Raw genomic sequence first — 13,296 nt, forward strand, 5'->3', positions numbered from 1 at the left:
TCTGCACTGTTCGCCATTCAGTGAGTATCATTTTGGTATGCACCCCTTTTAAACAGTTAATGGTACTGTCCAGATTGAAAGATTGACATGTTCATTATAGAAACTTAGCAGGTTAAGGGTTAAAAAAGATAGTCGGCGCAATTTAGATAAATCATTAAAACACGGAATTCTGTATATTTATATTGCGCAACCTATAAAACTGAGCTTGAATATCAGGTCCGTTCATCAGTAAGCACGTTTTCATCAATCACTTTTTGTTCTTCCCGAGGCGTACCAGTTCATTAGTTGGAGCTCAAACTAATCAACCAAGTACCTGATATTAAAGGATGTACTAGCGTATTTTTTTTTCAGGATATCCGACATTTTGAAAAATGTTTCTTCGAATTTTTCTTTCTAATAACCTTTTTCTTGCCAAAACATAATGCTATATATAATTAAAATATGGCTAATAATGTGGTTTAAACATATTCTACTTGCTGCGAAAAATAATTATATAATTCACCCTTATTTTTGGCTGGCATTGCCTAAAATTGATGTAAGATGTACAATAGGGTAGGGTCGGTAATTTCCAATATCTATTAACGTAGATCAGGTTTGGTTATATATATATAATAGAAAATATTAAAAGTTACTCCTGGACAAGTATATAATAAATAAAAAAGAAAAACATCCAATGGGTTTCCTCTATCTGTATTTCTGTCCACCTACCGGTTTCATATCATAATCATCAGGGCAGACATATAAAAAATGTGTAGTTGCTACGCAACGTCGCATGTGTACACATGTGTACGCAACGTTATTTTATGACGTCATCAATATTTGTTTAGTTTTGGCTTAAATACATCAAAAAAGTAACGTTCCTTAGACAACCTAGCTGAAACATTATTATTATGAAATTTATAAAAAGGAAAAATTAAATACTGTGGGTCAGTTTTAGAGCATAGATCTAAATGTTCACTAATATATATATATATTATACTAATGATAAGTTACATTTGAAGTCAAACTTTTTAGAATAGCACTAAGAAATACAGAACTAAAAATAACCAAATTTAACCGGTTTTTTAACGTTTTTTTTCTAAATAAATCTCTTACATGCATGAAGACCCAACTTTTTTTGTTCCATTTTGGGTGTCATTAAAGCTGCAAAATATTTTTAAAACCTTAACGTCAGATTTTTTGTAGATTTAGGTCAGAGACCACCAATTCAAACAACAGCTGTTATCTCAAAAGACTTTGTCAAAATGTGGACTGGTACAAAAAAACTTAACCAAGATTTCTAAGTCAAAAGGGGCCATAATTCAGCCACAATCCTAGATGAAGTTATGTACTCTTGCCTATAACTGGACATGGTGACGGTAAACAAGGGCTGAAAGTTTCAAAGCTTTATCACAAAAGACTTTGTCAAAATGTGGTACGAAAAACTTAACCAAGATTTCTAAGTCAAAAGGGGCCATAATTCAGCCAAAATCCTGGATGAAGTTATGTACTCTTGCCTATAACTGGACATGGTGATGGTAAACAAGGGCTGAAAGTTTCAAAGCTTTATCACAAAAGACTTTGTCAAAATGTGGTACGAAAAACTTAACCAAGGTGTGACACCGACGCCGACGCCAACGACGTGGTGAGTAGGATAGCTCTACTTATTCTTCGAATAGCCAAGCTTAAAAGTACAGGGAACTTACTGGGAATGAGGTACATACCTGGGAATAAGGTAAGGTCTGTGCGTTCTGATTGGTCAGTCATGTAAACAAACCCAGGAAGTGATTATTTTTTTCAAAACTGATATTTTTTCACTGTATTTACAGTATTTTATTATACATTTTGACAAGATTTGCTACATTTTATGTGTATTAAAAAAGGTTTTATTAAACGAATTTCTCCCGCCATGTCAATGATGTAAACAGTGGGTCATCTCATTCACACGAAAATTACTTAAATAAAGTATCACTATTCATATGTTTTTCGTCCGATATTTTGGTAGAACTATGATAGTTCTTGAAAATCTTGTAATAAGATATACATGTTTCGATATATGGAAGGCCGTACACGACATAATGTTACAATGTAAGTCTATGGGAAAACAATTGGTGGTCTCTAACCTATAATAGAGCTAAAACACGACTTTCGTCGGAAGCCATCACAGGTAATGTAAATCTGTTGTAAATGATGTAGAAAGACGTTTTCGTGCAAAAATAAGCGTGATTTTTTTTTTAAATTGTGGCCTCATTTTTTAACATGTGTGCCCATTTTTTATCTGAGCTTTTGGACCAAAAAGGATCATTTTTATTTCTGTAATGTTAGAGAATGGTCAAAATTATTAGACCTTATTTCTATTTTTTACGGAATGAATCGTATTTCAGCTTCCAAGTCAAATCAAATGCAGATAACTGGATTATCATAGGGAAAAGTCAAGACCACTTTTCTGTAGTACAACATGCATGTTACATCAAATTTTGAGGTGTATTTTGACCTATCTCTACTGGTAAGTATTTTTATGTGGACTTGAATATTTTTTTAAGATTTACTTCCCTTTGTTGTTACTGCAAATAACTTATATTGTAACTTTTTGCAATCTGTTTTTTTTTATTTGGCATAAATGATTGCCTTAATGAGACAGAGTGTCGTGTGCAATTCCCAGTCCTTTTGACAGCTGACGGGCTCGACATGTTGCCCGTGCGCATCTAGTGTTCAAGTATTGTGAAGACGGACTGGAGAGTAAATATATGACTTCACACGGTGTGGAGACAAACGTTCGTGACAGACAGAGTCACTAACATGAAACGGGATAAATCAATTTATGTTGTCCTCACTGTGAGTTGAAGACATTAACTGTTAATATTACATTATCCTTGAAGTTTGGGGTCCACAATTTAAACATAAATGTAGATATTTTATTCATACAAACTAAAAAATTTTATTTATATTTTTCTACTGTAAAAGATCTTAATAACAATCTTGTGTCAAGATATCATACTTGTTAAACATTTTGAATATTTTAGAATGCTCTACTTGCAAGAGAATTGGCTTCCAAATTCAGTTTGTAAATAAATGAAGTGTTATAAAGCTTAATTCAACTTATAAACACATTACTGTAAGCTAAATACATTTCACACTGTATATCAAGACTTTTCACAATGTTGGCTGCAACTGATAAAGAAATAAGACTTAACAACAAGATTATGTAAAGTCCAAGACAATAAAATATCAGTAAACACACATTTAAACTGAATAGTTTTAGACAATTAATAATAGTAAACTCTCACCATTTCACAGACTGTAATAGTAAAGCTTCACACATTTCACAGACTGTAATAGTAAAGCTTCACACATTTCACAGACTGTAATAGTAAAGCTTCACACATTTCACAGACTGTAATAGTAAAGCTCCACACAATTTACAGACTGTAATAGTAAAGCTCCACACATTTCACAGACTGTAATAGTAAAGCTTCACACATTTCACAGACTGTAATAGTAAAGCTCCACACATTTCACAGACTGTAATAGTAAAGCTTCACACTTTTAACAGACTGTAATAGTAAAGCTCCACACATTTCACAGACTGTAATAGTAAAGCTTCACACTTTTAACAAACTGTAATAGTAAAGCTCCACACATTTCACAGACTGTAATAGTAAAGCTTCACACTTTTAACAGACTGTAATAGTAAAGCTTCACACATTTCACAGACTGTAATAGTAAAGCTTCACACTTGTAATAGTAAAGCTCCACACATTTAACAGACTGTACAGTAACCCAACACACATTTCACAGACTGTAACACTAAACCTCCACACATTTCACAGACTGTAACACTAAACCTCCACACATTGCACTGACTGTTACAGTAAACCTCCGCACATTTCGCAGACTGTAACACTAAACCTCCACACATTTCACAGACTGCAACACTAAACCTCCATACATTTAATAGGAGGTGCGCAAGTTCATATCATGATTAAGACTCGTGCAAGGTTTCATGAATCTGTATCAAATACTTTTTAAGCTAGGCGTGTCACAAGGTGACAATGTGCATTTTTGACTATTTCAGGGGCCATAACTCTAAAAATAAGGGGCAGAGCCAGACGAACAAGGCAGTCTGAAAGACAGCTAAATCCCCCGCCACTGGTGTGGATAGTGAAAGGGTAAACATTTGACCTTGAGCTGTGACCTTGACCTTGAACTGACATGGCTGACCCATGAATTTTGCACATCGTCTAGATGAGGAGATCATTTAATCCAAGTTTGATGAAAATCCTTCAAAGGGTTTAGGAGACACAGAGCGGATGCAAAATGGAAGGCTCAAACATCTAACCTTGAGTTGTGGCCTTGACCTTGAGCTGACATGGCTGACTCATGAGTTCTGCACATCGTCTTGATGAGGTGATCATTCAATCCAAGTTTCATAATTATCCTTCAAGGGGTTTAAGAGATACAGAGCGAACACGAAATGGTAGCCTCAAGCCTTTGACCTTGAGTTGTGACCTTAACCTTGAACCGACCTGGCTGATTCATGGGTTCTGCACATCGTCTTGATGAGGTGATCATTTGACCCAAGTTTCATAAAAATCCTTCAAGGGGTTTAGGAGATACAGAGCGGACACAAAATGTTACGGAAGGACGGAAGACGGAAGGCACATCTTCTAGATGAGGTGATCATTTGACCCAAGTTCGATGAAAATCATTCAAGGGGTTTAGGAGATACAGAGCGGATGCAAAATGGAAGGCTCAAACATTTGACCTTGAGTTGTGACCTTGACCTTGAGCTAACATGGCTGACTCATGAGTTCTGCACATCGTCTTGATGAGGTGATCATTTAAACCAAGTTTCATAATTATCCTTCAAGAGGTTTAAGAGATACAGAGCGAACACGAAATGGTAGCCTCAAACCTTTGACCTTGAGTTGTGACCTTGATCTTGAGCCGACATGGCTGACTCATGGGTTCTGCACATCGTCTTGATGAGGTGATCATTTGATTCAAGTTTCATGATTATCCTTCAAGGGGTTTAGGAGATACAGAGCGGACACGAAATGGAAGGCTCAAACCTTTGACATTGAGTTGTGACCTTGACCTTGAACCGACATGGCTGACTCATGGGTTCTGTACATTGTCTTGATGAGGTGATCATATGACCCAAGTTTCATAAAAATCCTTCAAGGGGTTTAGGAGATACAGAGCGGACACAAAATGTTACGGAAGGACGGAAGACGGAAGGACAGAAGGACGGAAGGACGGACGGAGACCATTCCTATAACCGCCACCACTTGTGGCGGCGGATTAAAAATAGGAGCCGCGCAGGTTCATATCATAACAAAGACTCATGCAAGGTTTCATCAATTTATATCAAATACTTTTTTGAGCTAGGCACGCACGGACGGACGGACAAGACCAAATCTATATGCCCCCCACCACTCATGGGAGGGCACAAAAATGCAATCTGACGACGACAGGGACTGAGTCTGGGTATATAAATCGACAGGGGAAGACCTCAGTAAACTGTCCATATTTTTCTTACAACTGAACATTTCTTGATCAAACTTTGTAAGACTTTTGGTATTGGATCATGTTTCACAATATCACTGTAAAATTGGAAAACGTGATACGAAACATTCATCTATAGGTCAGAGACCACCAATTCAAAAAAGTACGGGGAACTTACTGGGAATGAGGTATGTGTATACCTGGGAATCAGGTAACGTATGTGCGTTCTGATTGGTCAGTCATGTAAACAAACCCAGGAAGTGATTATTTTTTCAAAATTGATATTTTTCACTGCATTTACAGTATTTTATTATACATTTTGACAAAATTTGCTACATTTTATGTGTATTGAATAAAGTTTTATCAAACGAATTTCTCCCGCCATGTCAATGATGTAAACAGGGGATCATCTCATTCACATGAAAATTACTTAAATAAAGTATCACTATTCATATGTTTTTCGACCGATATTTTGGTAGAACTAAGATAGTTCTTGAAAATCTTGTGATAAGATATACATGTTTCGACGTATGGAAGGCCGTACACGCCATAATGTTACAATGTAAGTCTATGGGAAAACAATTGGGGGTCTCTAACTTATAAATACGTTTGTTTTCCATTGAAAATAAAGTGGGTGGGATAATTATGTCAACATGTAAAAAATGAAAGAGATTTGTTTGTGACATTAAAGCTTATAGTACTGATATCACCTTGTATTGTATTTATAGTAACCTGTAAGACCTGAAATCCCTATGACATTAAGTGAGATATTATAAGTTTTATAAAATGCCACCATTTTTTTCAATTTTATAAAATTTCAGAAATGCTAGTATATGAAGAAAATGCCCTATAAAATTTAAACGAGTTCGGTGACCTGTGCGTTTTCTTTTCTTGTTTGTCTTAGAAACTATATGTTCTTCAAGTTCACAGAGTATGAAAAAATTCCTAACGGTAGAAAAGAAAATCCTACACCCTTATAACACTGTTAGGCAATCTACAGCCATGTGTTTTATTCAATTAGTTCAAGGGAAACTAGTTTTTAATTGCGGAATTATATTTCAATATACAATAAACTCTACTTTTCAAAAACATAATTATTATTATTTATTCACTTTAGTCTAGTTTATTTTGAATAAAAAGGTTGGTTGTATAAATAGAGTAGTGCCGTGTGCACTCAGACAAATTTAATAAATGATAGTGTGCAAGACTAATAGAAAAAGTAACAGTGTTTCATCGACGACAAAAAATATCTACACACCGGCGATATCAGCTTTGAGTAAGAAGCAATTGGTATCGAAACTGTATCTAACCCAAATCTGGCGCTAGATATGTTTCGTAATAACAGTGTTCTAGCTAAACATACAAAGGTTAAACAGAAAAGAATTAAACAGGTTTGTCAACCAGCTTGGTTTACAGAAGATATTCGACAAGCAATTTATCTCCGAGACTACTATTATAAGCATAAAGACTTTGAAAATTTCAATAATAAGTTACCTTCCATGATACGGAAAAGTAAGAAATCTTTTTATAACAACGCTGTAAAAGATAATAAATCCCCTAAACATCTGTGGAAAAGTCTAAAGAATATTACCAATTATGACAAAGAAAACCAACTTAATATTCCTAATAAACTCATAATTGATGATAATGTCGTAACTGATGAGTTGGAAATATTAAATGCCCTTAACTACCATTTTGTAAATGTATCCCATATAATTACAAAAATACCTTTAGTTGAAACAAATTTCACAAAACTTCAAAAATACTTAGATGCGAAATTGCGCCATGTACAGTTTAATATTGAATACATAACTCCATTAGATGTAAAAAATATCATGGACAAACTTGACTTATCAAAATCTACTGGTCTTGACGGTATCGGACCAAGATTGTTGAGATATTGTGGAGATCATATTACTTCTGCAATTGCATCTATTATAAATAATAGTATATACAATGGTACTTTTCCTGATAAATCAAAAGAAGCAAGGGTTATTCCTAAATTTAAGTCAGGTAACAAACAAGACCCAGGAAACTATAGACCTATTTCCGTACTTAATACAATATCTAAAATATTTGAACGTCACATTGCTACACAGTTACAGGACTTCTTTAAACGAACAGAAACAATACACAAAAATCAATCAGGATTCAGACCTAACCACTCCTGTCAGACTGCTTTAACATATCTAATAGAAACGTGGCTAAAAGACATTGACAATGGGAAGTATGTAGGGGCTATCTCTCTTGACTTTAGGAAAGCTTTTGATATGGTGGATCATGAAATACTGATTTATAAACTGAAACTTTACCATTTTACAGACAGAACATTGGATATATTTAAATCTTATTTAGCTAATCGAACACAGACTCTAGAAGTAAAGAAGCTGCATTCCAAAATAATGACAGTACAATCCGGTGTCCCGCAAGGATCCATACTAGAACCCTTTCTTTACCTGATATATATCAATGACATGGCGTTAATTTCAAATACTACCAACATTGATCTATATGCCGATGACTCCACCCTACATAAATCCGCCGACAGTATTACAAAAATTCAGTCTGAACTTCAGTATAGCCTAAATAGTGTCCATAGTTGGTGTAAAATAAATAACATGTCACTTCATCCTTCAAAAAAAAAAGATGTATGGTATGGTCAAAATAAAACATACTAAAAAACTTGAGTTAATTTTAGACGGTTCGGTCATTGAAAACGTGAAGTGTCAGAAAGTTCTAGGTGTATATATCGATGAAACTCTGTCTTGGCAATCCCACGTTAGTAACGTGGCCAATAAACTAAACTCAAAAAATGCTCTACTTAGAAGAATTGCATTTTTTCTTAACAGATGAGATGAAACTATTGTATTACAATGCATATATTATGTCAACCATGGAGTATTGTTGCAATGTCTGGGGACTTTGTCACAAATCGGACACTGATAAAATTACATCTTTGCAGAGACGTGCTATAAAAATAATTACAAAATCAAAGTGTAGCAACTTTGATGAAAAATTAAGAAACTCAAAATTTCTATCTTTTGAGAACAGGTGCAAATACCATATTTCATTATTAGTGTACAGGAGATTGTCCTATATAAAATTATTCACGTTTTTCATCGTCTGCTAACTATTTTGTCTCCAGTTCCCGGTAGTTATTTTACCGCGTTTTCTGCTTGCAATTCACGATTTTCTCATGTTTTCAGTGCACTATATAAGTGATTGTTAATTGATATTCTTCACTCAAGGTTGAATATTTGACAGCATAACAAGTATTTTGATTATTTGTTTATTCCTTCCCACACACCCTAACAGACATTTCAAGTTTCTTAATAGTTATTGCTGATGGCTTGTAACTGTATTCGAATATCAAAGGCAGATTTGACTTTTTGACTGTGATTTAAACAAGAGTAATCATTTAGTTCTAGAGAGTTTCCCCAGGCCAGATATTACGTCTCCTTTATGTTCTGATAGAAAATAATGTTCACAGTTACGTACCTTATATTTCAAGGGTCTTTAGACATGAACAGTTCCTTGATAATTATTACTGTTGGGTATTCATGTATTACTAGAACTTTAAAGGCAGCTATACATTTAATATTATATGAGAACATTTGAATTCTTCATGCCAGACTCGGTATCTACATTTAGAAAAGTAACATTCACAAGTACGCATTTAATTCTATATCTATATATTTTATGCTGATTTTCCCATGCAATGTTATTCTTTCGTTATCAAATGGAAATTGCCGTTATCCTCTTTTGAGCTAGTTTTCATTTTATTTTTGATTTTACCTTGAAAGAATGTTATGTTTTACACACTGCACATTTTTTCTTATTTTGTGGTTATTCAACGAAGCTGAGAGAGACCAACATTGCCATCTTATATGCTGTTTAACTATTCTAGATAAGATGAGTTCAAGTTATTACATTTGGTTCATTCGGGACCTAATAGAAAGCACATTTTTTACAGTTAAGATTTTCATGTACATCTGATTGTATATTTGCCTTAAATTTTGATAGTATGTTTTCAGGCTGAGTGGCGTACAAAGATAAAGATAGCCACATTTACCCCACTTCTACTGGTCGATCATCAACACATCGCACAACATCGTACCGTCTGACATTTGCAAGACAAATATATTCGTATTTTTTGTATATTGGAATGCTGTCAAATACTAAGACCTGTATCCTATATTTGTGTTTGTTGTTTCTGTAGTTAGGAACATGAAATTAGTGAATAATTGATTTACTCACGACATAGAGCGAGTAAATACATTTCAGATTTACTACATTTTGTTCATACTGATCATTACAGTCTGCGCTCAACCGAAAACATGGATCTTTCTATTGTTAAACCTAAAACGAACTACCTACTTCTAAGCTAGGATTCTGGGTGTTGCGCATGACAAGTCATTTTATCATTGGGAACATTTATGCCAAGTAATATTAAAATCCCTTGATGGATGTCAGAGTTCTGGAACAGACAGGAAAAAAAACCCTATTGACCTTTGACCTCCAGTTGTGACCTTGACCTTTAAACTAGGGGTCAGGGTTTTGCGCATGATACATCATCTCATCATGGGGAACATTTGTGCCAAGTAATATTAAAATACCTTCATGGATGGCAGAGTTATGAACTGGTTACGAAACATACCCTGTTCATGCCATGTTAACATTTGACTGCCAAGTGTGACCTTGACCTTTGAGCTAGGGGTCTAGAGTTGTGCACGACAAATTGTCTTATTATGAGGTACATTTGTGCCAAGTAATATTAAAATCCCTTCATGGATGACAGAGTTATGGACCGGACAGGAAAAAAACTCTGTTGACCTTTGACCTCAAATTGTGACCTTGACCTTTTAGCTAGGGGTCCGGGTTTTACGCAAGACACGTCGTCTCATCATGGGGAACATTTGTGCCAAGTAATATTAAAATCCCTGCATGGATGACAGAGTTATGGACCGGACAGGAAACAGACCCTGTTCATGCCATGTTAGTATTTGACTGCCAAGTGTGACCTTGACCTTTGAGGTAGGGGTCTGAAAGCAGTGCAAGACACATCGTCTTATTATGAGGTACATTTGTTCCAAGTAATATTGAAATCCCTTCATGGATGGCAGAGTTATGGACCGGACAGGAAAAAATCCCTGTTGACCTTTGACCTCCAACCATTAAGCTAGGGACCCGGGTTATGCGCATGACACGTCGTCTCATCATGGGGGAACATTTGTGCCAAGTAATATTAAAATCCCTTCATGGATGACAGAGTTATGGACCGGACACGAAATTGCGGACGGACGGAAGGACGGACGTTCTCACGGTATGATACTTAAGTGACTTTACAATGTTAAATTTTAGCCACATAAACCAAAACATTAGTCACATAAACCCACTTTTGGACACTTTTTAAAGTGACTGTCATATGAACAAAGAGTCTAAACCCTAACCTGCTAGACACTCAAGTACCAATTCGTTAGCCCGGAAAAGTACATTCCTATAGTCCCCGAAACTGGTTTTCAACCAGTAGGGGAGTAATAAAATCCATTTACTAACAACAGAAATATAGTGAAAAAGCATCAAAATTAGACTGAAATTCTATAGTAAGTAAAAAATTGACATAAGTCACTAAATATTTTTGCCTGCATTATGGACATTGTGTCATATGATGAGGACGACAATGTACAAGAATTATTTTAAGTTTGAATCAAATTTTAAGTTATAACACAGATAAAGTAAGGGTGCACCAACATTAACTTGAAATTCTAAGTAAAAAGGGGGCATAATTCATGAAATATTGGTGTCAGAGTTATGGCCCTTGTGTCATATGATGTGGGCGATGATGTGCTACAATTATTTTAAGTTTGAATCAAATCTGTTAAGAAGTAACAGATAAAGAGTGAAAGTGCATCAAACTTTAACCTGAAATTTTATGTAAAAATGTGGCTATTTCATGAAATTTAGTGCCAGAGTTATGACCCTTGCGTCATATGATGTGAGTGATGATGTCGAACAACAGCACGTGCCTCCATAAAAATATACTTGGATTGCTTCAATGGAAAACACACACTCTGTCGACAGAAAACTGTAGTGTGTACTACACGTGCACCAAAATACAGTTTGGAGTAGAAACTTTCCAGGTCTATTCCACTCTGTCATACTTGGAGCAAACAATGGCCGAGGAAAGTCTTTGCTCCAAATTGTACAACATTTAGGTATACGTTTAAAAAATCATGATCCTATATACAAATACGCTCTTCTAGGTATGTAAAGCGACGGAAATATTCAAACAGAATTATTCTTGAAAATTCCATTTACCGAAGCAAAACTACAGCCACTAAAGAACACACATACGCCTAGCCATGCTAAAGTGAACTTAAAAAGAGAGCGGAGCCAAGCAGAGCAGAGCAGGACAGAACAGAACAGAACAGAACAAGATGTGTGTCCGTAGGACACAGGTCCCCCACCCCCACACACTCCTGCCACTGTACATGGTTTTATGACTCAATGTGAAACATTTTAAGATGTTTGCAACACAAACTTTTAAGAACTTTATGTGCATTTTCACTTTCTTTTTTCACTTAGTGAAGGACCATAAGTCTGGTCTAGCTGAGTAAAATCCCAAAAAGAACACCCGGTGCAAAACCTCTCATGTTTTATGACTACAGATCAAGTACATTTTGACATATATGCAGCACAAACTTTTATTTTTTGACTATGTCAATATGGTCATAATTTTGGTCTTGCAGTGAAAAAGAAACCTAACAAGAGGGTCACGATGACCCTGAATCGCTCACCTGAGTAATATGAGCCATATGTTTAAAATGGCACAGTGATGCTAAAATATTAGAAAGTAGGTTAGTTGGTCATATTCATGGTCACTGAAAGTCAGTTTTAAGATCGATGTGCAAAACTGTACATGTCATCCAAAATTTAAGGTTGTATCATAAAAACAAGAAATTAGGTCAGTAGGTCAAGGTCACAGTAAGTAAAGTGACCCCTAATTACTTGGGGCCATAAGGTAATTATAATAAAAGGCCTAGGCCTTGAACTTTCAGACAAGAAGATTTTCCCCTTTATAAGTCTATGTTAAATTTGTGACCCCCAGGGCAGAGCCTCCTTTCACCCCTGGGGCATAATTTGAACAATTTTGGTAGAGGACCACAAGGCAATGCAACATAACTAATACCAATGGCCTAGGCCTTGCAGTTTCATGCAAGAATACTTTTAAACATTTTTTTCCTATATATGTCTATGTAAAACTTGTGACCCCCAGGGTGGGGCCTCTTTTCACCCCAGAACACAAATAGAGAACTGTTAGATGATATCACATGCCAAATGTCAAGGCTTGCGGTTTTGGACAAGAAGTTTTTCCTTTCGGTTTCCATGGCAACCAGAGTTCTGCATGGAATTCTTTGAAAAAAATTGAAAGGGAGCTACCCAACGTTTTATTCTAGTAAAGTTTGGTATAATTCTGCCCAGTGGTTTTTAAGAAGATTTTTTTTAGATATTGTTGACGGACCAACGACGGACGACGAATGACTGATGACGGACGACGGACATTGAGCGGTCACAAAAGCTCACCATGGTTCAGGTGAGCTAAAAAGCTAAAAACTATAAAACCTCAGGTGCATTAATTCACATGCTGGATAATATTCCTACATGATTTCATGACTCTATGTGAATTCTTATGCAACACAAGCACTTTATTATACATTTTCACTAAGTCAAGGATCATAACTCCAGTCTTTTGAGTGAAATCCCAAACAGACCACCAGGTGCGCAACTTCACATGATTTATAACGATCC

General features: G+C 35.6%; 1 long non-coding RNA gene across 1 annotated transcript; it reads left to right on the forward strand.

The window, feature by feature from the left end:
• The first annotated feature begins 656 nt into the window (after positions 1–656).
• LOC128546590 (uncharacterized) lies at positions 657–9,682 on the forward strand. The gene is made up of 2 exons (XR_008366050.1): positions 657–1,624; positions 9,522–9,682. It is a non-coding gene; the product is annotated as an uncharacterized LOC128546590 (long non-coding RNA).
• Positions 9,683–13,296: the final 3,614 nt, after the last annotated feature.

The sequence above is a fragment of the Mercenaria mercenaria genome, chromosome 11, assembly GCF_021730395.1.
Source record: "Mercenaria mercenaria strain notata chromosome 11, MADL_Memer_1, whole genome shotgun sequence".
Lineage (NCBI taxonomy): Eukaryota > Metazoa > Mollusca > Bivalvia > Venerida > Veneridae > Mercenaria > Mercenaria mercenaria.